This window comes from Callithrix jacchus, chromosome 3 (genome assembly GCF_049354715.1).
Source record: "Callithrix jacchus isolate 240 chromosome 3, calJac240_pri, whole genome shotgun sequence".
NCBI classification, from domain to species: domain Eukaryota; kingdom Metazoa; phylum Chordata; class Mammalia; order Primates; family Cebidae; genus Callithrix; species Callithrix jacchus.
Genome location: NC_133504.1, coordinates 178,793,863 through 178,795,000, shown reverse-complemented (window position 1 = coordinate 178,795,000; position 1,138 = coordinate 178,793,863).

The window sequence follows — 1,138 nt, the reverse complement described above, 5'->3', positions numbered from 1 at the left end:
CCTTGCTACTGACAATAAAGATCATTTTCTTGTGCTCCCCTTTCCCTTGGTTATTTAAGAAAAGAACAAGCTTTGAATATCAACTAAGTACTAAACACCGACTTTGTAAAATCTTTGGTCACAAGGTCTCAGCCTTGACGGTGAAAGGCCATGCTAACTCAAATGCGATGTCATATGCTATAAAAGATAAAATACACTTTCATAAACGTGTGTAAAGCATGAAAGGAAGAATATTCTTCTTAAGTTCATTTCCTTGAAATGATTTCACTTAGGAATTTTTACATAGGAGATAGCATGTGACTTGAATTTTTCCATGAACAAAGGATTAAAAGATAACAAAGATTAGCACTCACAAATCCTTTCTAAAAGAATTATTTGAAGATCTATTTCACCAAAAAGAAGGAATGATAATAAAATATCCAGGAAACATGAAGACATGAGATACTCCATACTTATGGGTAAAAAATACCACCACTCTGGTGTTCAGTTAAGAAACAAAATGTGGCTAAAAAGTTTCACACAATTTAGAAGCAAGTCCCCATAAAGTCATAATTTAAAACATTGACATTCAAATAATACTAAAATTCAAGGTGATTTAAAGGAAAACCTGGATATACATTTGAAATAATGAAGAGAGCCTTGCTTGAGATAGAGGAAGATAGAATATAGATGTTGATTAATTTATTCTTAATAGTAAATGGTCTTCAAATTGCAATATATGTAATTTTAAGTGCATTTAATATATATTTAAATATAACACATCTTAAATATTTTCAGTCAAATGCACAAATTATGAAAAAAAAACCCACCCTTTCCTCATCTACAATTTCCACTCATAAAAGGCAACTTTTAACTCTTTTTGTTTACACTTTAAGAATATCATGTTATTTGCCTTCTTATATCTAAATAGCACACTTAAAGTGTTCATTTTTCAGCTTAAGACATTGCTGGCCTCCTAAAATAACTGCATATTTTGTTTCAAACATACCCCATGCATGCACACACACACTCAAACCAGAGTGTTCATTTTGTGAATAATCTATCACACTGATGATTATTTCCTGAGCATTTTTCTGTATATTTTATACCTCACTAATAAAGTTTATTTTAAAAAGGAAAATGGAAAAGAAACAGTGAT